At 40.1% G+C, this 24652-nt stretch overlaps 1 protein-coding gene across 1 annotated transcript in view; it reads left to right on the top strand.

Moving 5' to 3' along the window:
* The first annotated feature begins 339 nt into the window (after positions 1-339).
* The window catches only part of LOC122726697 (C-C motif chemokine 4-like), a 28463-nt gene continuing 4150 nt past the window's right edge, over positions 340-24652 (top strand). Inside the window, exons 1-2 of the mRNA XM_043964563.1 lie at positions 340-431; positions 1640-1717. The gene's annotated coding sequence lies outside the window, so the exon portion shown is untranslated. The remainder of the gene's footprint in view (positions 432-1639; positions 1718-24652) is intronic.

Below are 24652 nucleotides of genomic sequence, written 5' to 3'. Positions count from 1 at the left end.
AAAGGGTATGCACAGCTTTATCACCCTTTGGGTATAATTCCAAATTGCTCTCCAGAATGGTTGGATCAGTTCACAGCTCCACCAACAATGGATTAGTGTTCCAATTTTCCCACAGCTTCTCCAACATTTATTATTTTCCTTTTTTGTCATTTTAGCCAATCTGATAGGTGTCAGGTGGTACTTCAGAGTTGTTTTTATTTGCATCTCTCTAATCATTAGAGATTTAGAGCATTTTTTCATATGGGAATAGATAGCTTTGGTTTCTTCATCAGAAAACTGCCTCGAACAGGAGATTCTTGAGGGCAGAAACTGATGTGTTTTTTTTATCCACAGTGCTTAGAACAATGCCTGGCACTTTTGCTTATTGACTGATTCACTGGGGTCAAGCAAATGGCAATGAACCCTGACTGCCATCAATATACAAATACCAGGTAGGACTTTTTTTCTCTTTTCCAGTAAAATTCATCAGGAAGTTGTAAAAGCCTCCAAAATGAATCAGGGACATTCCTTTGAACTATGACTCATGGCTGTTCTAGGATTCTAGCAGCAACTGAATTGCTACTTCAATATCATACGGAAAATGAGGGATATTTCTTTCAGAATGAACAATTATCTCCATGATGTGGAATCAATTTATCTGAATCCTTATGATGCCAGATGTAAATGTTTTTTCCTTCTCTGATCCCAATTCAGAAGCAGGGTTCTGTCCTCCATACTTTCTTTAGAAGGCATAGAGGTGACCACACCATTGCTCCCTACCATGTCCTATTTCCTCTGTCTGTTAAAAACATCAGTCGGTAAACAAACATCTATTAAACACTTGCTGTGTGTCAGGCAGTGTCCTGCATACTTGGGATACAAATAAAAAGGCAAAAGACAGTCCTTGCCCTTAAGGAGTTCACAGTCTAGTCAGGGGGTTACCATACAATCAATTATATACAAAAACAATATAGACAGGACAGAGGATTAAATATCCCCCCTTTCCTCAGATGAAAATTCCCCCCCCCCCACCTTGTTAATGAAAGGGGGATAGAAGGTATCTGTTTATAACCAGGGTAAAGAGACCTAGAAAAAGAGTTGGAGAATTGGGAACTTATTCTGCTTTTTGCCATTTAGGATCATACTGTGAAAGATCCTGAGTTGTAAAGGACATCAAAGGCCATCTGGTCAAACGCTTTCATTTTTACATAAGGAACTATGGCATGGGGCCAGGAAAGGACTTACACAAGATCATATAGGTCATAGGCTTCATAAGAAGGCTTCCTTCCAAGGTTGTCTGACTACAGAGTCTGTGGTCTTGCCACAGAATCCTGCTGCTAAGATTCATATGCATTAGAGTTGGGAGGGGGCTAAGAAGTCATCTAAAATCAGAATTGTGAGCTCTAGAGAGCTATTCACAATTCCAGAGCACTTGACCGAGAGTCCTTGAACTCAGTTTTTAAAAAATAATCTTATATAGTGACTTGGCTTGTCCCTATATTTCCATATACTCAGGTTTCTTTGTAATCCTATGTATTACATGCATTTAAATAAACTATTCTGGGAAAAGGTCCATAGAATTCACCTGGCTGCCAAAGAGGTCCATGAGACAAGAGAAAAAAAAGAACACCTGATCTAATTCAACCCATCCATTTTACAGATGAGGAAACTGAGTCCCCATGAGAAGAAAAAAAAAACAGCTCATATCCTGGATGACTGGGCAGAAGGAGGGGTAGAGGTGAGTAATCTTTCAGGGATCAATTAGAGTCCTGAAGGAGGACCCTTCCCCCACCCCCCCCCTGCCCCTGCCATCTGTGCTTTCCAGAGAGAGTAGAGCATGATGACAGCCTAAACCCCTAGAGGCTTATCTGCCTTGTGGACTCCAATAATGTGTTCCCATCTAATTTGAAGAAAAGTTTCTAATTATGACAAGAAAATGACTCATGACTCCACATCTCACGTTTCATGTCCTATAAAATGGAAGAAAAGAATGCAGAGAATCTCTTCCATTTCCCAGAGCTACTGTATGAAATAAATTCTGTGTAGTTGTTCATGTTTCCAGTATCAATAAAAAATAATTTCCAGCATTAAAAGATTCATGGCAATGGATTCCACCCAAATGTCTTCAAAGCCCAGACATTAACCCCAACTCCTGAGAACAAGCCAGAAGTCAATGTGATAGATACTTCTCACTCAAAAAGGACTGTGGCCAGATGTTTTTTTTTTCAGAGACCCCTGGGGCTTTCCCAATCTCTGCAGTAGCCTATGGTGAAAAGAGCATCAGATTCTGAGACAGACTTTTCTACTAACTGACTGTTTCACTGTGGGCCAGTTACTTAATCTCTGTTCTCTGGGTTTTGCTCAATCAGTCAGCTAATCAATAAACATTGATTAAGCATTTATTATGGGTTCGGTGCTATGTTAAGTGCTGGGTCAAAAAAAAAGACAAAAAATATATAATCCCTGTTCTCAAGGAGTTTTTATTCTAGTAGGGGAGATATACATCTTCTTCTGTAAAATGAGGAAAGGTCACCATTTTGTATGTATATAGTACATTTTAAAAAACTAATGATAAGATTTTATACTTTTAAATATCATCATATTATATTCAGTTCCTATTTCCCTCAAATAAGGGAATCATAGGATCATAAATTGAGAACTCAGAGGACATTAAACCCAATCCATCCTTTTTGTTGTTGTTGTTTGTCCTCCACTTTCAAAGAGGACCATGACAGATGTCATGACTTGCAATGAATTGGATTTAAGTGAGAGAGGGCTCTGCAAGGTCACCAACCTCATTCTCTCCTCCAGAGCCATATGGGTCCAGTGGCAAGACATCAGGATGACTGGAGATGGCACCAGATGTTTGTAGCAATTGCAGTTAAGTGACTTTCCCAGAGTCACAGAGCTAGTAAGTATCTGAGATGAGATTTGAACTCAGGTCTTCATGAGTCCAGGGCTAGTGCTTTATCCACTACACCACCTATCTATTTACAATCAGGAAACAGAGAAGTGAAGGACTTGCCAGTGGTCTCATAGGTGAACACTAGAGGCAGCTGGTGGTGCAGTGAATATAGTTATAGGTCTGAAATCAGGAAGGCACAAGTTAAAATCCAGTCTCTGACAGTGATGAACTACATGATCCTAGATACGTCACTTAAGCTCTGCTTGCCTCAGTTTCCTCAACTATAAAATGGGGATAATAATAGAACCTACCTCCCAGTGTTGTTGTGAGTGTTAAATGAAATCCTATTTGTAAAAAGCATTTAGCACAGTGTTTGGCACATAGCAGGTGTTAGATAAATGCATAACCCTCCCAACTTTTAAGTGCATGGGACAGGATCTAAATTTTGGCCTTCTCAACTCCAAGTCTACTCCCTCTATTTACACATGATGAAACTAAGGGTCAGAGAAGTTAAGTGAGTTGCTCAAAATTGTGCAGATAGATGATCTTTAAGATGCCTTCTTGTCTCAAATGTGAATGTCATCTCCATGCTAGCTATACTTTTTTTTTTTTGGTGGAGCAATGAGGGTTAAGTGACTTGCCCAGGGTCACACAGGTAGTAAGTGTCATGTGTCTGAGGCCAGATTTGAACTCAGGTCCTCCTGAATCCAGGGCCTGTGCTTTATCCTATGTTTTGATGTTTTTGTTTTTGATGGCAGGAAACATTCATCGACTGAAAAGCAGTTACAAAGCTTTTTAAAGGTCAATGAGCCAAGGAACTGTGGTTTGCTGAGGTAAAAACTAAATGGAGATAGATAGCAACCTAGAGAGGACTGGAGAGACTGTCTTTGCTGATTACCTGTCTTGTGAAGGAGTGTGTTCTCTACACTCAGGAGATAGCTGGGGAATTGTTTCTTTTGCAATCCAATAAAAAGAGACAGCCTTTGCTGATATATATATATATATATATATATATATATATATATATATATTTTGCTGGAGGATCTGAAATCTTTTCCCCAAACCTTTGAAAAAAATACTCAAGTTGCTGCCCTGGTGGCTAATTTTAATTGATGGTGCAACATCCTCAGTGTTTTACGTAACTACTGGTTCCGTATGAATGGAAATTTATGAATGGGCAGAGAGGAGAAAGGCAAATGGGGAACTGGAAAAAATCATCAGAAAAAAGTAGATGCTAAAAGTTCTCTGAAATGGAAATAAAGCTATGTGTTTAGTCGAAGCAGCGGAGATAAGGAGGATTGGATTACGCCATACATATAATACTAAGGGCAATGGGGATGATGTGGCTTTTGCAGAGGGGAAAATCAGTCATTGTGTTCACCAAATGGAATACTGGTACCATGCACCTCCCTCCCACTCCAAGGAAGCAACAGGAGAAGGGGAAGTACATGTTCTAACTTCTGACCTGACTAAGAATCACGTGTGCCCTGGCATTGCCCCTGAAATCTAGCATCCATTGACAATGCTGATCCTACTATTACCTTCTCAGGAGGGAAAAACCATCAAATTATAGACTTGGCAAGAACCTCAGAAGGAAGTGAGACCAATATTCTACTTTCCAACAAAGGAGCTCAGGGAGATCGGGCTGCTGGTGAGTGAATGAGTAAGCAATAAGCATGTAGGATAGAAAGGAAAAATAACAGTCCTGCCCTCAAGGAACTCACCTTTATTTATTTTTTAAATTTCATTCATTCATCTATCTATCTATCTATTTTTCAGGGTTAAGTGACTTATCCAAGGTCACACAGCTAGTAAATGTTAAGTGTCTGAAACTGGATTTGAACTCAGGTCCTCCTGAATCCAGGGCTGGTGCTTTATCCACTGTGCCACCTATCTTTCCCAGGAACGTACTTTTTTTTTTTTTTTAGTGAGGCAATTGGGGTTAAGTGACTTGCCCAAGGTCACACAGCTATTAAGTGTTAAGTGTCTGAGGCCGGATTTGAACTCAGGTACTCCTGACTCCAGGGCCGGTACTCTATCCCCAAGAACTTACTTTTAACTGGAATGACAGTGACTTTCAACCAATCAGCATTTATTAAACAAGCAACTAAACAAGCATCTATTAAATACATGCCAAGTCCATGTCAAGCAGGAATACTAAGACAAAAATGGGATAGTCTCTGCCCTCCAGAGCAACTCAGAAGAAGCTGTCAGCTTGTGATTCCCCCAGTGCTTCCCCTCCCTGATTAGAATGTGGCATTTGACTTTTGGGGTTCCAGCCTTTCAGGTATCTGGAAGCTTCATCCATGCCACCTGCCTAAGCAATTTCTCAATAATTCACTTTTACTTGTTTTTTTTTTTCTAATAAACAGGCTCACAAGGGGAAGCAAAGACCGAACATTAGGGGTCACCTAGTCCTCCCTCTGTAAATAAGCATGAATAGCACAACATCCCTCAGCACGATGACCTTAAGTAAATAATAACTCACTGGTCTACGGAATCCCATTCTACTTTTTTGGGTAGTTCTAATTATTAAAAAGGTTTTTCATACATTTACTTAGCCAAAATGTGCCTTCTTGAAATTCTCTCCTATTGCTTCTAATTCTGATCTTTGGGGTTAGACAGAAGCAATGAAATCCCAAATTCCACGTATTTGAAGACACCTATTATGTCTGTCCTATCATGTAACCCACATCTCCACATTGGCCGTAAGCTATCTTGGTGAAATGAAACTTTGAAACTTTCTCTCTCTCTCTCTCTCTCTCTCTCTCTCTCTCTCTCTCTCTCTCTCTCTCTCTCTCTCTCTCTCTCTCTCTCTCTCTCTCTCTCCTCTCTGCAGGGCAATGTGGGTTAAGTGACTTGCCCAGGGTCACACACCTAGTAAGTGTCAAGTGTCTAAGGCCGCAGTTGAACTCAAGTCTTCCTGAATTCAGGGCCGGTGCTTTATCCACTGGGAAATCTAACTGCCCCGGTGAAACTTTATCAAATTTTGTGTAGAAATCTAGGTGAACAGCAGCCACACCATTCCCCTGATGGACAAGCTTAGGAACTGTCCAAAAAAACCTGAAACAAAGAAGTCCTTTACAAAGACCTGAAGACTCCTTCCTTGTGATCCCTGATTCCTTTTGTAATGGAGTCAGCATTGCAGAGAGGGAGGATCATTTGACTTAGAGTCCAGAAGAGCCGAGTTCAAACCTGACCTCAGACTATGACATCCTACCCATCTTTCCTTTGAATCCTTTGAAATCTGCTCTTTCAGAATTAAGGATGCCCATCAAGTGATGTTTGTTTTCCTTTCCTCTATCAAATTCTAAGGTAGAGTGATTCTCTTATAATCAATACAAACTCAAAATACATTTTAAAGGTAAACCAGTCCAACCCCCCCATTTTACAAATGAGGACACTGAGGCACAGAAAGGATAAGGGATTTGCCCATCACCACAGAGTGATTGTCAGAACTGGAATTCTAACACTATCCATCTGACTCCAAAGTCAACCTTATTTCTGCGACATCTCACTGCCTTATGGGCTGCTTCTATCATCCCTCTTTCAACAACCAGATTTTCCTTGTTGGTCAGAATCAATCAGGTTGAGAAATAGAAATTTGCTTTGCTACTTCCTCCATCTTTGGAAGGGTGAAACCATCGTTAAAGCAAGCCAAGAATTTATCACCTGCTCTGCTACAGGCAGAGGGAGCACTCCAGTTGATGTCCTTCCCAAGCCTTTTCCTGATTTTTCTGAACTTCAAAACTGCCCTCTCTTCTGCTGGTTCATCCAGGAACTTCCCTCAGTGGCTCTACTCACCTTGCAATAGCCTACTATTGCACTTTCCTGGGCTCCCAAGGTACAGTTGGTCATTTGCTGCAGAGGAATGTCCAACTCAAGCTCACCTTACAATTTTAACAGTCTTATAGACTGTAATTAAGTCTTGGACTCTGTAGTTCTTATTATTTATTTCTTTTCTTTTCTTTTTTTTTAAGGGAGGGAATTGGGGTTAAGTGACTTGCCCAGGGTCACACAGCTAGTAAGTGTTAAGTGTCTGAGGCCGGATTTGAATTCAGTTACTCCTGAGTCCAGGGCCGGTGCTCTATCCACTGCACCACCTAGCTGCCCCTGACTGTAATTAAGTCTTATAGAATTAATTCATAAAGTATTAATAATAGTTTCTACTATTAGTGAAGGAAAAGCCATTCTATACCAAATGGAAGCCTAGGGAGCTCATGTGGTTTTTCGTTTGTTTATGTTCCCTTCATTTATTTTATAAGGCCCCAGCAAAGCTAGTGTTTAAGCCTTTACTCACATTTAAATTTTTTTTTCTTTTAATGACATCTTTTACTTTTACATCTCTTTCATTTTCTGATTTATTTCTCTCCTTTCTTTTCCTCTCCATAATGGAAACCTTCCCTTGTAATAAAGCATAAAAAAGAAATAGTAAAAAATAAAATACAGTTTAGCAAAACTATGTTCCTCAACTATAGCCCCTTAACTCTGCAAAGAAGCAAGGCATATTCCGTCTCCAATCTCTTCTTTGGGGTTGTTGTTGTTCAGTCATTTCAGTCATGTATGACTCTTCATGACCCCATTTGGGGTTTGCTTGGCAAAGATAATAGAATGGTTTGTAATTTCTTTCTCGAGCTCATTTTACAGATGAAGAGACTGAGGCAAACAGGGTGAAGTGACTTGCTCAGAGTCACACAACTAGTAAGTGTCTGAGGCCAGATTTGAACTCAGGAAAAGGAATCTTCCTGACTCCAAGTCTTTCACTCTATCCAAGCCACTGTGCCACCTAGCTGCCCTTCTTTGGGCTTACTTTTGATTCTTTCTTTCTTTCTTCTTTTCGGTGAGGCAATTGGGGTTCAGTGACTTGCCCAGGGTCACACAGCTAGTAAGTGTCAAGTGTCTGAGGTTGGATTTGAACACAGGTCCTCCTGACTCCAGGGTTGGTGCTCTATCCACTGCACCACTTTTGATCCTTTCAAACATTCTGGTTGTATTTGTTTCATTGGCCTTCCTATTGGCATTGTTGTAGTCCTCGTATACACTGTTTCCTGATTAGGTTATTTCAGTTTGCATCAGTTCCTACTACTCTTCCCAAGTTTCTTCATAGTGATCACTTCTTTTAATTCAGTAATATTTCATCATCTCTACAATTTATTTAGTCATTCTTTAATTGAAGCACATCTGCTTTGTTTCCAGGTCTTTGCTCCTTCAAAAAATGGTGCTATAACATATTTTTATGTAGATGGGATTTTTCTTCCTATTTTTAATCTACTTGGACTGTATGCCAGTCAAAGCAATGTCTGGATCAAAGGGTAAAGACATGTAAGTCATTTTCTTAGCAAGAACTCCAAATTGCTTTCCAGAATGGTTGGACTAATTCATAGTTCACAGTATTCCACTAGTGTACATTAGTCTTTCCAAAGCCAGGAAGTACATTATCATATCACTTCTGTGAGGTCAAATATAGTCATTACAATTACACAAAATTGAATTTGTAATCCTTTTTTGTGGTTCCATTTACATTGTTGAAGCCAATCATCATATTGTTTTCCCACCCACAGTTTCTCTAGGGATCCTGGTGAGCACTAATTTAAGCTGGTACCAACCTGGCTCTCCCCTCCACTTAACCCAGGCTGCCCAAAATCCACCCTTACCCTAGAGGTCCCTCATTATTTTCTGAACCCCGATATTATGGCAAGCCACCCAATTAACTCTCCACATATTAAATTTGGCCCCTATACTGTTAATATTCCATTCTCCTTTTCTCCTCCTGGTTGGATTCTGATTCCTGTATCTCCATCCCTACCAGAGGGAACCCAGAATTCCCTATTACTTTCCCACCCTTAGATTCATTCTCCCTCTCCAATGGAGGTAATGATTGGTTATCTCTAGATTCCTGGTACTGTAGGATAAACATCTTGCTGCACCCTTAGGACTGCTGGATCTTTCCATACCCCTTGTATTTTTGTATTTGAACTCTCAAATGTGTCATCTGTCCCAATTAGAGTTAATTTCTTGAGAGCAGGGGTTGTCTTGTTTTTGATATTAGCAGCCCCATTGCTTAGCACAGCGTTTAGCAGACAAGTGCCTAATAAATGTGTTTTATTCATTTTTATGTCTTGCCATGCCTTTTTTTTTTCTTTTTTTTGTTTTTTTTTTTTGTTTTTTTTTTTTTTTTTTTTTTTTTGCGGGGCAATGGGGGTTAAGTGATTTGCCCAAGGTCACAAAGCTAGTAAGTGTTAAGTGTCTGAGGCCGGATTTGAACTCAGGTACTCCTGAATCCAGGGCCGGTGCTTTAACCACTGCGCCATCTAGCTGCCCCCGCCATGCCTTTTTATATTCTTTACATCCATCGTTTTTTCTATTCATTCAGTAATATTCATCACATTCACATAACACAATTTGTTTAGCTGTGCCCCAATCAGTGGGCATTTACTTTATTTTCTGGTGTTTCACTACCACAAACAAGGCTGTTCTGTCCTTTTGTCTTTGAGCCCACTGGGGTATTTGCCTAGCAGTGGGAACAATGAATCAAAGAGTATGGCCATGTTAGTCACTCTCATAGTACAATGACAAATTGCTTTCTAGAATGATTGGACTAATTCACAGCTCCACCAAAAGTCTACTAGGCTCAAGGACTTCTGGTCTTTATAACTAACCACTTGCCCACATGCCATCTGCCTTATTTTCTTGTCACCCTTTCTACAGGCTCATGCTAGCAGGGAAGGAATGGTATCTGAGCTGAACCAACTTTTTTGCAACTATGGATTCTCCCTACCAGCTGTGAGACTAAACAAACTATTTTTGGCATCAGAAGCTTCCCTTTTTCTTCATGCAACATTTGGCAATGAGAGAAAAATAACTCCAAAATATTAGCTTAATTTTCTCTCTTTTTCCCTCCACTTCACTTATCTTACTTCTTTCCCCTTCTTTGCCATAGACTAGCTTGGTTTTATTTTTTGGTTTGGGGAAATTTTTTGCTCAGGATTACACAGCTGGCACCATTCAGAGGTGACAGTTGAATCATATTTTGCTCACAATGGGGATGGCTAGCCATTATTACACAATGCTTCTGAGAATTAAAGCAAATATATGAAACCTAGAGACAATCCCCCAATAGATACATGTTCAAAGGATATGGACAGTTTTGAAAGAAGAATCACAAGGTCTCAATGACCATTATATAACTACTATTACAATGGATTAAAATTAAAATAACTCATTTTTCACCTCACACCTGAAAAATGACAAAAGTTGGGAAAATTAGTTAATGTTGGAGAGACTGAGGAAAGCCATGCAGACTAATACATTGTTAGTAGATGTGAATTGGGCCAACCATTATGTAAAATAAGTTGGAACAATGTAAGAAAAATCACTAAACTTTGTATAGTCTTTGATGCTGGTATCTCACTTCTTATAATCTATCCCAAAGAGGTTAGCATCATAAATAAAGGTCCCATATATACCAAAAAATTCTGAGTAGCACTTTATATGAACATAAAAAGCTGGAAACAAAATATTATCCCATTGATTAGTGAATGGCTGAACAAATTGTGGTATATGAATGAGATAGAATGTTCTTGTACTAAAGAAACTATTATTACTAAGTCAGAAAAACATGGGTAAGCTTATGCAAATTGATGCAGAAAGAAATAAATAGAATCAAGAGAACAATATACACAATGATTACAATAATGTAAATGAAAAAGAACACTAAAATTAAACCAAATGTTGAGTAATTGTAATAAAAAAAATTTTGGCCTCAGAATACTGCCAATGAAAGGTAACTCCCTCTTCAAAGAAGAGTAGTGGAGGATCACAAATATTGAATGCTTCACACACTATGAAATGAAGTAACTGTATTTGTTGACTTTGCATAACTGTTTTCATCTGTTAAAATTAAAATATGCCTCATTGTATTGTTTTGAGAGGGGAGAGATTGGATATTTAGAAATAATTGTGATATAAGAAAAAGAGGTATCTATAACCATTTTATAAAGTGAAAAAAGCCAGGCATAGTGGTGCATGTGTACAATCCTTTATATCCAGAAGACTAAATCTGGAGGAGATCTTGAGCTCAAGAGTTCTTAGTTGCTGTCAGATAAGCTGATTGAGTTTCCACATGAAGTTAGGCATTAATATAATGAGATCCCAAGATGGAAGCCACCAGGTTGGCTGAGGTTGGATGAACTAGTGCAGGTTGGAAAACAGAGTGAGTCAAAGATTTTGTCCTGGTCAGCATGGAGTTGGCCTGTGAGTAACCCTTTTATTTCCAGTCTGAGAGAGATAGGGAGATACAGGAAGGAGAAGAAAAGGAAAGGAAGGGAAAGACAGAAAAGAGAGGAAGAGAAAAGAAAGGGAAAGAAAAAAGAAAGAAATAGAGAAAAGAAAGCAAGGAGCAAATGAATAAATGAACGAGTGAATGAATAGCTGAACAAATGAGTTAGCAAATGAGTGAATGAAGAAAAAACTTCTCTGTTTAGAAGATTCTTTCAACATATTTGAGACCATGATCTAATAATTTTAACATTTCATGAAAACCAGTGCCATACCTGGGCTGTCCATTAGTTATTTCTTACACTTGTTTTATATCCAACATCTTTTAATAGGAACAGACATCTTTCATGATGCCTTTTAGGACATTTCTCCTGTGAAATCATTGCTTGTAATTTATGGGGGCCTATTTACACACACACACACACATGCACACACGCAGAGTATGTCTCTCTAGTTCCTTTTAGGTTACCTAAAACTGATTATCTTGATACTGTGGCATTCTATCATTTGGATGAATAGCACATCAATATCAACCTTAATCACATGGTCACAAAGCTTTAATGCGTGAGCTCAAGGGGTCAGTGTTTGTGGCCCAGAAGCAGACTGAGGTCATGGAACATGCTGTGTAGTTTTCCAGATGCCACCCAGTTTGACATCCACTTCTTATTCACCCAAAGGTCCCATCTATGGTCAATCAACAGCATAGATATGTCTGAGATATATCTATTTAACATGAGCGGATGCCCTTTCTACTGTATGCTAAAATATAGGCTATATGAATTCTTCATTCATCATGTATCATCATAATAACCAGAATGTATATATCACTTTTAGGTTTACAGATCACTGTACTTATTTTATCTCATTTGATCCTTACAGCTACTCTGTGATATAGGTGCTATTACTATCTCCATCTTACAGGTGAGGAAAGTAAGGATAATAGAGATTATGTCACTTTCTCAGAGTCACATAGCTTTTAGTATCTGAAGTGAGATTTGAACTCAGGTCTTCCTGACTCCAAGACCAGTGCTCTTACGTACTGTATCACCAAGTAGCCTTATGACAAAGACATACCCTGTATACTGATGGGGAGGGGATGATGAGTGATGGGAGAAGGAGATAAGCAGAGAAATCTAACCTCAGCATGAGAGTAGATGCCACAGAGCACTGGAGAGCCTTGCTTACCTTACTTCTGCCACATCTTCTCTTTCTCTCCTTTATTCTTCTTTCTTCTACCTCTTTCTATTCTTTCCTTCTCCTCTGTCATTTTCTCCCTCATTTCTGCCTTTAAATATCAGACCTGCCAATGGCTCCCATGGGCATTTGCTAACCAAAGAGACTGGAAGTTAGAGAGACTACTGAGTCCCAATGGGGAGGAGGTGAATAGAAAACAAGGCAGAAAGGGATTCATCCGACCACCCTGGGAGGGGATGGAAGAGAAGGTGGAAGCGGTATACATGGGAGATGCTGGAGTTTAGGTAAAAATGCTGGAGCAAATTGGTAGAAGAGGTGTCTGAGAACATTACCATCCACCCACCCCAAACATGAACAAACAAAGCATCAGGCTGCAGAAGTGGGGTAAGGGATTCACCATTGCTGAATAACAGTCACTTTTTAAATTAAAAAATATGTGGTGAAACCCCACCACAGGTCTCCATGGCAGGGACAGCTGGAGACAAGAAATGGTGAGCATGAGGTCATGAGGAACTGACATGTAACTTGGTATTTGCTCCAGAGGGAGTCTGGAGTCCAGGAGACTCAAGCTGGGGCAGAGGGCACCACCACTAAGGGAAACTTTTGGAAGAAAGCTCACTTTCATTTCCCTTTTTTCCTTAAAATAAATGCACGTGGGAGCATGAGGGGAGGGGAGGGGTGAGTAGTACAACAGGAAAACTACGATTATTCACCAAATGAAATTTTCCATCCCTCCCTTTGGGAGTGGAGGTGGTATCAGGGGTATAGGGAGGAGAGAAAGAACGTATTTTTTTTTTAAAGAAGACAATCTTTTCTAGTATCCTTTTGTGCCTTTACTTTATGGCCTCCAAGAATCCCTTCCCCCTCCCCTACCTGTCCTGGAGAAGGGTTCACTAGAAGCTTTGTTTAGTCATCCCCACTCTTAACTGTAAGAATATTAAAAACAAACAAACAAAAATAAACAAAACAAAAACTGGGCTCCTGGCCCAAGATATGACTTGGAAGTAGGCTTCTGGACTTTATCCAACATTCCAAAAGTTTTCTAGCTGAGAAACATCCTCGTGGACATCTGCTGGGAATTTCCAACATAGACACAGCCTGGGAATTTCCGTTTCTTACTAGCTGCCGTCTCTCCACTCCTTCTCTCCCCCCCAGGAAGAGAGAAAGTCTCTGCTACATAGTTGGATTCCTGCAGTGAATTAAGAGAGAAATTATGGGTCCCCTGAGATCTGTTTCTCTGATTCATTCCTTTCCCCTCAGACACTGAGCATCTAAAACTCAAAACGACAATGTTTTCATCAATTCCAAGAGATGGTTCTGTCCTCTGGAATAAAAAAAGAAAGATAAATTTATCAGGAGAAAATAGGATAGACAAACCAGAGAAACTTACATGTGTTTCTGTATAACCTTGAACAGATTCCTTGACTTTTCTGAGTCATTTGGAGAAAAAAAAATCAGCATGTTGGTCAGGCCAATTCGATTGAATTTACATTTTAGAATTAGGCACCTTCCATGACCAAGAAGCCATCATTCTAGAAGCTGGAGGGGATTTCAGATTTTAAAACAAAACAGAGATCTGCTTGTCAGAAATCTCATAGTCCAGTTAGAGAACCAAGATGGGGGCACAGATGAATATAATTTGAGTTTAATGCAGTAAGTGTTAGGAGAGGTGACTGGGGCATTCAGAATAGGAAGGTGTTATTTCTAAGTTGGGGCATGGGAGAAGGTTTCATAGAGGACATGAAAGTTGAATTTGAAGTTAACGGGAGGCAGGATTTGGAAAGGCCTTGGTGGGGCTTGTATTTATTTGCTTGTCAATATACCTAGGTCATCAGTGAAAGACACCCACCCCAGTAAATGATGTACTCAATAAAATTCTCAAGTGACTTTTGACCTATTTATCAAAACTATGTAGCATGGTTAAAAACCTGGGTACTAGCTCAGGCAAGTCAAAAATTAAGAAATTCAGGCCATAGTCCAACTTAATGATGTCTTTATTATTGTCGGCTTTTCCTCTCTACCCCTATGGGAATATAGTAATAATGACAACAATAATAACCAATGAATAATAAATAACAACAATCTAGTATTTCTACAGGGCTTACTATGTGTCACATGCTGTGTTAATTAAGTACTTTACAAATATTATCTCATTTAATCCTCACAATAAACCCAGAAGGTACATACCATTATTATTCCCATTTAACAGTGGACACAATCCTCTGTTGTTAGGTGATTTGCCCAAGGTCATACAGCTAAGAAGTGTCTGAGGCTGGATTTGAACTCACCTGATTCCAGGCTCAGCACTCTATCCACAGCATAAATATGCAAATAATGAAACTTGTCTCAGAGACTTCAGCCCAAGACCATGAGGGCAAGAGTGTTCATAGTAAGCACTTTAATGCAAACTTGTGACTGACCAGCTAATCCAATGAGTAATATATGGTGAAAGTTTGGCTATAAAGGATGAGATAGACTCTCTCCTCTTCCTTTTCTCCCTCCTTTCCTTTCTCAACCAATTAAGGTACTCAAAGGGCTCAAAATAAACATTTGCAAATGTAGGCAACTTGTTTACCTACTAATTATTATCCTGGAATCTTTGGGAAGCAGGGAAATTGATGAATTACCGCTCACTGGCCCATATCAAAGTTAGGATATCCTCTGTCATGTATACACTCCTCTCCCCCTTTCCCAGAGAACTATAATCAAACCAATACTTCCATTACTTCTGGAAAGGGCTCATCACTGCTTCCTTAGGGGTTGTCACCTGTGATTTCCCAGGCAAAATGCCCTTAACTCTCAACCATTTCTGCTATGTGTTGTCTTTCTCTTTTAGAGCATAAGCTCTGTGGGGCAGCTAGGTGACACAGTGGATAGAGCACCAGCCCTGGATTCAGGAGTACCTGAGTTCAAATCCGACCTCAGACACTTAACAATTACTAGCTGTGTGACCCTAGGCAAGTCACTTAACCACAATTGCCTGACCAAAAAAAAAAAAACCAAAACAAAACATAAAGCTCTGTGATGGCAAAGACTATCTCATTTTTGAGTCTTGGTCCCCATCATTTAGTACAATTTAGTGCAATGGTACATAGTATATGGATGGGTACTTAGATAGGTAGATAGATACATAATGCACATATATCTATACACACAGATTAGAGAAACAGATATAGAGACAGGGCCAGAGGAAGTTTTAAGTTAAGGGCATTGGCCATATATTTTTCTGAACTTCCCTGTCTCTTCTAGCACCTATAGCATTGTGCTGTACACAGTAAGCACTTAATAAATGTCAGTTAATTAACAAAGCAAAACAAGGAAAAGAGGCAATGAATAGAGCAAGTCTCCAGAGGAGGTGGAGGAGGAGAAGTTGCTAGCAGCATGGATGTGAAGCTGGAAGGTGTATTAGATGATATCTAGTTGAACTCTCCTTTTGCAGAAAAGGAAACCAAGGCCCATAGAGGTTAAGGGACTTGCCCAAGTCACATAGGATTTAATAACCTGAGCAAAAAAAAGTACATTACTTCTCCCTCTGAGACGAGAGGGAAGGATGGATAAAAAAGAATGGATTGGGGGCAGCTAGGTGGCACAGTGGATAAAGCATCAGCCTTGGATTCAGGAGGACCTGAGTTCAAATCTGGCCTCAGACACTTGACTCTTATTAGCTGTGTGACCCTGGGCAAGGCACTTAACCCTTATTGCCCTGCCCCACCCCCCACCCAAAGAAAAGAAAAAAGAAAAAAAGAATGGATTAGAAGTGGAAATGAGGAAAGAGGAGTATACTGAACTATCCACCTCCCTGTAGGAGTAGAAAAGGGGATAGAAAGTACTACTTTTAATGGAAAAGATTATGAAAAGTGTGTGTGTGGGGGGGGTGAGGGGTGGGATTAATCATCAAAGTACAGATGGGTTTCAAGTGAATAAGGAATAAGGAAGGAAGGAAGAATGTTAAAAATATTGGGAAGCTGGCTCACACTAGATTCTAGTGTTCTAGTGACTCATTGGGAGAGGATTTGGTATTTGAAAAGGAAGGGATGAGTCTAAGAAGGGTCAATATAAAACTATATTAAAGGTAGAAAACATGAGGGATATTACCTAGGACAGTAGTCAGGAATAATAAACCTAAAAGAGGCAAGAAGTTCTATGTTAACTATATCTTCAGGCTAAACAGCCCTTAGTTTCATGACTTATCTTTAAAGGAATGATTCTCTATTTGTTTCATCAATTTTGTTTGGTTGAAAGCCTGGAGGAGCATATTAGTGAAGAGGGGACAGGAGGGGGTAACTGGGCTTGGCAGAGTGAATTTTGCACTTGTTTTTTGTTTTTGTTTTTGGTGTGTGTGTGTGTGTGTGTGTGTGTGTGTTTTCCCAGGAACTGGTTAACTGGTTACTGAACAGCAGAGAGTTAGCATGATGACTAAAGCTTAGGAGTTTGGGGGAATGATAGTGAAAAGGAAGAGGAGGAGGAGGAGGAGGAGGGGAGGTGGAAGAGATAAAGGAGGAAGAAAAGAAAAGTGTCAATGAAACATATATATGTATATTTATATATGTGTATATACACATATGTATATGTGTAGATAGATGATAGATGATGGATGGATGGATGATTCTGTGATTTCTAAGTAAATCTGGGACAGAGCACAGACGTCAAGATGGGAGTCAACCTTCTTTTCTACAGTCAATATGTTGGTTCTGATGATAGACTGTATGACTGTCATTGGAGAACTAATCTCATTACATTCTGAGAGGCTCATCACTAGTTGACCATAGAGCACAGAGACCATTTTGTGGCCACAGTCATTTTGGAAGCTTATTGTCAAAGTCAGAGCAGAGTCCTGATCTGTTGACAAACAGAACACCCAAATCAAAACAAGCAGGAATAAATGAACTATTTAAAAGTGTCCATCTGTTAGGTCATGAGACCTCTTTGGGGCCACTTAATCATCAATAGAATATAGTGTTGAATCTGATTAATATGTTGGCTACTTTTGCTACCCTACTGTTTGTTTTCTTTCTTTTTTTTTTACTCTTTTATACAAAGAATGGCTCTGCATTAGGACTGGGGATGGACTTATTGGGAAATAAATCATTCAATGAGCATTTATTAAGCCTCAGCTATATACTAGACACAGTAATAGTTGCTGAGGATACACAGATGGAAGAAAATCATTACTACCCTAGAGCAGTGATATCAAACTCAAACCATTAAAGTATACATAAGTATCTCTGGGGGCTGCATATTGACTCAGAAAACCATATGTTGGCAATAGCTATGTTCTATTGATTTTTTCTTTATTTTGTTAAATATCTCCCAATTATATTTTAGTCTGATTCATGCTGTATTCAGGAATGTTGGAAGCCATATGTAGCCTGATGGTGGCATGTTTCATACCTCTGCCCTAGGAGATCTTATAGTATAATGTGCAAATATAGGGTGTCCCAAAAGACTTAGTGTAGCTTTAAGCTTTAATAACTTAAACCAAGCTTTAGTAGTAGCCTAAAACAGCACTAAGACTCTTGGGACACCCCATATATAAATGCAGACAAAACACACTGAGCATATATGAAGTAACCATGGAGAAAAGCCACCTGCAGTTCAGGGAACAAAGAATGACTTCATGGACAAGGGGCTAATTTATGAAGGAAATCAGGGATTCCAAGAAGAAGTGTTGAGGGCATAGAATCTAGCCACTGCATACAGCCAGTGCAAAGGTTTGAGGGTGGCAGATAAACTGAGGAACAAGAAGACTCTTTTCAAATGTACCATTGAATGGATCAAGGGAAGTATTGTGTAAGAAGGTTGAAAAGATATCACAAGTTACAGAGAGTTTTAAATATTAAGTGGAGGAACTTATATTTAATGCTACAGCTAATAGGAAGCTCCTCTAATTTACTGATTAGGGGAGTGGAATGTTCAGGTGAGTCCTTTAGGATAATCCCTTTGTTCAACTATATGGAAGTTGAAAGTGAGGCAAGGAGAAACTTGAATCAGGGAGACCAATTAAGAGGTGATTACGATAGTCCAGGGGAGAGAAGATAAGGATTTGAGCTATAATGCTGGCAGTGTGACTATATCTATAAAATATGGGGTGAAGGTAGAATTGCCATGGTAACAGCTTGGATCTATGTGAAGAGGGAGAGTGGAGAGTCAAAGACAGTACCAAGCTTGTAAGCCCAGCTGCCTGGAAGAATGGTGGTCCACTCAACAGTGACTGGTAACTTCAGAAGAGTGGTAGGTTGTTAGCAGAAAGCTAATAAGTTGTGTTTTGAATATGTTGAGTTTGAAATGAAGAGAGGACACTCAGCTCAAGATAGCCAGGAGGCAATTGGTGATGGAGGACTGCATGGCAGAAGAAAGACTTGGGCTAAGTCTGTAAATTAAAGAGTCATCTTCATAGAGGTGATAATCAGATGCATGGGAGCTGATCACCAAGTGAGATAGTATAAAGAAAGAGAAGAGGGGTCCTGATAAAGTCTTGGGGATACACCTACAATTAGGAGGACATAAGGTTGATGATGAACCAGCAAAAGAGACTGAGACAGAATGCCCTGATAGGTAGGAGAAGAACAAAGAAGGAACAATGTCATGAAAGTCCAAAGGAGAGTGCAAATAGAGGAGGATTAGGAAGTCAGCAGCTGCAGAGAGGTCAGGAAGGATGAGGACTGGGGGTAAGGAGGCAGAGCATATGATATGTCAATTAAGAGAATCTTGGTGACTTTTGCAGAGAGAAGTTTCAGTTGGGTGAGGAGGTCGGAAGTCAGATTTCAGGAGGTTTAGAAGAAAGTGAGAAAAGAGGAAATGAGTCAATAATTACAGATAGCTTTTTTAAGGAGTTTGGCTGAGGAAGTGGAGAGAGATATGGGAAGTAAAGGTAATGTAAAAACAGATGATATCAATACATTTAAATACATTATTAGCCAAAAGTCTAGAGGTCAAAGGGAAAAAGAAAGAAAGATCTGATATATGCCAAAATATTGGTAGCAGTACATTTTGTAATGGCAAAGAAATGTAAAGAAAATGGATGCCCATCAACCAGGAGATTGATAACCAGATTATGGTATAGAATTAGTGGAATATGAATTGCCATGAGAAATAATGAATATGAAGGACTCAGAAATGCATGGGAAGATTTATAGGAACCCATGTCAAGAGAAGTAAGCAGAATCCAGTTATATTTTTAAAAGAAAAATAAATTAAATTGTTAGTAGAGCAAATGCTGCAGATGCTTCTGAGCATCTAGTCTATGTCCCTTAAAATTATTCAGGGGGCAGCTAGGTGGTACAGTGGATAGAGCACCGGCCCTGGAGTCAGGAGTGCCTGAGTTCAAACCCGGCCTCAGACCCTTAATACTTACTACCGGTGTGACCCTGGGCAAGTAACTTAATCCAAATTGCCTTACTAAAAAAAATATTCAGAACCACTTCCACCATCTGTCCTCCCATGAAGAAGCAACTGAGAGAGAAGAAAGAGAAAAGCTGCCCAGTCTGCTGGAGAAAGGCCAGGAAGGCTGCCAAACTTTCAAGTCATGAGGTTTCATTCTAAGTACTTACAGGAAGGTTTCTAGCCTCCATATTCAAAAGTGAAACTCAAGGAGAGAGATTGCAAAACAAAGTCATTCCCTGACCAAATTCTCTGAAGTCTCCATTAAAATAAGATGGTCCTCTGGCTCAGATGTCCCAGGGGCCTTTTGTCAGTCAAATGCTGATTTGGATTTCATGGTTCTCAATTTATCACAGTTCACATTTATATAAATCCTTAAAGTTCCCAAGTGCTTTACATGTATTATCTCATTTGATCCATCATGACTAGAATTATGTGAGACAAATGCTATCATCTCCATTTTCTAGATAGGGATCTAAGATTTAGAGAGGTGATTGCCCAGGTTATAGGGACAGCAACAGTATGAGGCAGGATCCAACTCAGGTGTTTTTAGCCCCAAGCCCAGACCTCTATATACCACACCATCAGTCAGTCAACTAGCATTTATGAAGTGCCTACTATGTGCCAGCTACTTTTCTAAGCACTAGGGAAACAGAGAAAAGGCAAGGATAGCCCCTCTTCTCAAGGTTCCCACAGGACACAACCTTCAAATGGCTATGTACAAACAGGATGCATACAGGGTAAATTGGGGGTAATATCAGAAGGAAGGCATTAAAATTAAGGAGGATTGGGAAGGGCTTCTTATAGAAGATGGGATTTTAGCTGAGACCTGAAGAAAATCAGGAGGCAAAGAAGAGAAGGGAGACACTTCCAAGGTTAGGGTTGTGAGATAGATAGCATGTCATTTGCAAGGAAGAGAAAGAAGGGTGATGTCACGAGATCACAGAGCACATGGGGGATGAAGAAGAAGAAGGAGGAAGGTAAGAAGAGGTCACGTTATGGATGGCCTTAAAAATTCAATGGAGGATATTAAACTTTTGATCCTGGAGACAATAGGACACAGGGGAGGGATGACATGGTCAGACCTATGTTTAAGAAGATTGATTGGACACCTGAGTGGAGGAGAGACAAGAGTATGGAGAGACTAGAGGCTAGGAGACCAACCAACAGACTCTTCTTTTTTTTCTTGTTTGAAGGGCTATGAGGGTTAAGTGACTTTCCCAGGGTCACACAGCTAGTAAGTGTCAAGTGTCTGAGGCCAGATTTGAACCCAAGTCCTCCTGAATCCAGGGCTGGTGCTTTATCCACTGCACTACCTAGATGTTCCTCCAACAGACTAGTCTAACAGTCCAGGCATGAGGTGATAAAGGCCTATACCATGGTGGTGGTAGTGACAGAAGAGAGAAGGATATACATATGAGAGATAGTATGAATTCATCTCAACACATCCAGCCTCCATGGACTTACCCTTGTATCTGAACTGCCCTCCTTCCTTGCATCTGCCTGAGGGAATCCCTCTCTTCCTAAGAGTGTCAACTGAAAAACCACCTCTTATGCACAATCTTGCCTGAGCACCATATTCCCAGCTGAAAACATTCTCTCCTTCCTAAGACGTATCCAGAGCATGTTATCTGAATCCTTTCTTTGCCCTGATTACTTCCAACTGTGTATGATGCTTACCTGTATACTTGTCATATCTTCCCTATCAACACCTTGATCCTAGAGACTAGCCGATTTCATCTGTGCACCCATACAACCCAGAATAATGCCTTATGCAGAAAAACTTCAAGAAATGTTTGTTGAGTTGAACTAAGGGATGCCAAGGGGAAAAGCCAAGTAGCCTTGGAAATGAATAAATCCAATCCAAACCTTTCACAGAGGAGCAAATTGAAGGTCAGAGGTGATTGACTTGCCCAAAGTCATACAACAAATAGCAGAAATGAAATTGTAACCCAGGTCTCCTAACTTCCAGTCCAGGGCTTTGAGTAGAGCAGTGTTTCTCCATTCACAAAGGTGATCCATTACCCCAAGGTTCTACGTTCACTGCAATTGCTTTCTTCTCTGGTTGGATTTGTAATCTCTTGGTTCTGAGCACAAAGAGACTCAAGATTTACTTTAGTCTATTTTATCATAAGTGACCAAAACAGAAGAGCCACATGCAAATAATCTCCCAGTCCCATATGCTTTCTTGGAGATGTTCACATGCTAGAGAATGGAACTGGTTGTCTGAAGGTCTGGAGCTCCAATGATCTAATCCCCTGTCTTGTCTCACCCAACCACTTTCTCCAAGCTCATTCCAACAGTCAATGTGTGGTCAGCAAATAAGACCATAAATTGAAAATAACAGTCCTTTCACATTTCCACAGTACTTCCCTCACAATACTTTCCAGAAATGTCAAACGCATAGCCTTGGACCACAGGGGTCCCACAATGCTCTGAAGTGTGGCCCAAACCAGGTTAGAATGCAATTGGGAATATTTAACAACAAAAAATAAGGCAATTAACAAAAGAAATGTGAGTAAATATGTAATCCATAGGGATCCATAGGTACAGTGGCCCCTGTTTCTATTTGGTCTAGTTTAATCACCTCCCACTACAGGAATCCCTCTTTGTGGGATAAACTTCTGTGTGATGAAGGCTTTGTCTGAAATTCAGTAATATTTGGTGGTTTTTACTTCAGGACAATAATTCACTCAACCCTCAGAAGCATGGTACTTCTACTATCATGAATATATTGGTCACTGAATTGGAGTCAGAAAGCCCTAAATTCAAATCTTGCAACAAGAATTTGCCAGTTGTATGTTCCAGCACAAATCATTTAACCACTCTGTGCCTTGATTTCCTCATCTGAAAAATCAGGAGGATGGGCTTGATGACCCAGAGAATTGCTAGAGGACTATTATTAATTCCATTATCTTAACTGTAGACTAAGGTTACAAAACTTTTCCTCTAGGTCCCATGTACCCTCCAATATCTAGAATTTCAGAATCTTAGAAATAACCTAGTCCAACCTCTTCGGTTTATAGGTGACAAAGACAAGGACCAGAGGAGGGGAGTGACTTGTCAGGGGTCATATGGTTCCTAAGAAGTAGGAATTCCAGAATTTGTATTCTGATCCTCTTAACTCTAAATAGAATTCTCTTTCCACCACACTACACTATTTCCATAACAGCCAGAACCACCTTGGCTGAAAGCCTAATGGTGTCACCAAAAGATGCTACTACATCCTTCTAAATGGAAGAAATCCTTAGGGTTTAGAAGGAAATCTTTGGGGATCCTAGATGTGTTTCAATTTCTGCAGTCCCTTTAACAATGAATGTTGCACCGACAAAAAATAGGTTCTGTTCGTCTCATTAAATGGTTACTTGAGACAGCTGGATCCACACTCTATGTAATATGGCGGACTTTAAGATCTGTGGTATGCTCTCAGTGTCAACTAAGCTCCTTTTCCTGAGGAAGCTCAGGGAAGGAAGAAGAACAGGTGGAAACTTCAATAGCTTGCCTCCCTGAACACTTGGTTATAAGTGCTATCACTGGTGGAGAGAGAATCTGAACTGGCAGATACTTCTGGGTAAGCAGTCAGCACTCAGTGTCAGTAAGCTGATATGAATGATGATGAAATCATCTTGGGGCAGAGAATTCAATGGGCCAAGTCCATAAGCATCTGTTGAGTACTTTCTAAAGGAAGACTAACACATTGTCCTTGCCCTCAGGGAGCATAAATTCTATTAAGATAACACACAAATCACTATGCTCATACAAGATCCATGCAGGGTACACTGAACATAATCTCAGCAGGAAGACATTAGCATGGGGAAAGGACATCAGGAAATACTGTTTACAGAAAGTAGGGTTTTAGGTGAGACTTGATGATAGCTAGGGAAATCAGAGAGAAGGAGAAAGAATATTCCAGCCATGGACCAGTATCAGCCAGTAAAAATGCATGGAGTCAGGAGATGGAGCATCTTGTGTGAGACACAGCAAAGATGACAGTGTTACAGGATCATGGAGTAAGTAGAGATTGATGTGTAAAAAGACTGAAAAGATAGGGAGGAAGTAGGCTACTGAAGGTTTTATATTTCATCAGAGAGGTAATAGAGAGCCACTGGAGTTGCTAGTGTAAGAGACTGACATGGTTAGACTATTGGCACTAAATTTGGCAGCAATGTGGAAAATGGACCGGAGTAGGAAGAGACTTGAGGCAGGGAGAGCAAGCATCAGGCTATTGCAATAGTCCAGGCATGAGGTGCTGAAGGCCTGTACCAAGATGGTGACAGTGTTAGACAAGAGAAGGGGCCATGTACATGAGATGTTGGCAAGGCAGTATCAATCGGGAACTGCAATAGATTTTATATGGGATGGGGGATGTTATGAGAGAGAATAGGGCCTCAGGGATCATGCCTGGATACTGATACCAGATGTCTGGATACCTGGGAACAAGACAGTACTTCTGATGGCAATAGGGAAGTCTGGAATAGAGGAGAGTTCGGGGTTGGGGGTTAGGTGGGGTAATTAATTCAATTTTGGATATGGTTAGTTTAAGATTTCTATGGGACATCCATTTGAGGATGTCCAACAGTCAGTTGGAGATACAAGACTTATGGTCAGGATGGAGGTTAGGAGTAGATAAACAGACCTGTGAGTCATCTGCTTAGAGATGATAGTTGAATCCTTAAAGGTTGGTGAGATTGCCAAGTAAAATAGTATATAGAGAGAAGAGATGGGGGCCAAGGATAGAGACTTGGGGAACCATAAGAAGTTTTTCCCCACTCCTACCTTCCTCCTGGCCTTGGGAGCTCACTGCACCTTATATAAATATTAATTCCCCCTCTATGAAGTGCTTGTGCCATAAAAAATAGAATGTTAGAGCTGGAAGGAAACTGCAAGCTTTGCTAGTCCAGTTTCCTTATTTTTACC

The sequence above is a fragment of the Dromiciops gliroides genome, chromosome 4 (assembly GCF_019393635.1).
Source record: "Dromiciops gliroides isolate mDroGli1 chromosome 4, mDroGli1.pri, whole genome shotgun sequence".
Classification (NCBI taxonomy): Eukaryota; Metazoa; Chordata; class Mammalia; order Microbiotheria; family Microbiotheriidae; genus Dromiciops; species Dromiciops gliroides.
This window is presented reverse-complemented; position numbering and strand designations above follow the sequence as displayed.